The following is a 608-nucleotide window of genomic DNA, read 5'->3' as shown; positions in this document are numbered from 1 at the left end:
TCGGCCTGGGATGGCGATCTCTCAGCGGCCCAGCGTAGTGATCTCTCCGCCTGGCGTGGTGATCCCACAGTGGTTTGGCGTTGTGGTCTCTTGGTCGGGGTGATGGTCTCTTGGCCTGCTGTGGTGATCTCTCAGTGGCTTGGCGTAGTGGACTCTTGGCCAGAGGTGACGGTCTCTCGGCCTGGCAAGGTCTCGACGTGCACATCCAATCTCAAGGTGATTCCTCAAAATGCAGTCCCACCGTGCCTAAGCCTTAAGAAAGACTGTAATGTTTAAATTTTTAGCTTTATTTCTTTATTTTCTACTTTAAGCTAAGAAGGTCTGCAATGTATAACTTCTAAACTTATTTCATATGTTTTGCATTGTACTATAATTACTGCAATATTTAACTTTTATATCCTTGTCTTTAAGATTGTACCTAGGTACAATAGACAATAGGTGAAGGAGTAGGCCATTCTGCCCTTCGAGCCTGCACCACCATTCAATATGATCATGGCTGATCATCCTTAATCAGTATCCTGTTCCTGCCTTATCTCCGTAACCCTTGATTCCACAATCCTTGAGAGCTCTATCCAACTCTTTCTTAAATGAATCCAGAGACTGAGCCT

Source organism: Chiloscyllium plagiosum, chromosome 39 (genome assembly GCF_004010195.1).
Source record: "Chiloscyllium plagiosum isolate BGI_BamShark_2017 chromosome 39, ASM401019v2, whole genome shotgun sequence".
In the NCBI taxonomy this organism is placed as follows: domain Eukaryota; kingdom Metazoa; phylum Chordata; class Chondrichthyes; order Orectolobiformes; family Hemiscylliidae; genus Chiloscyllium; species Chiloscyllium plagiosum.
This window is presented reverse-complemented; position numbering follows the sequence as displayed.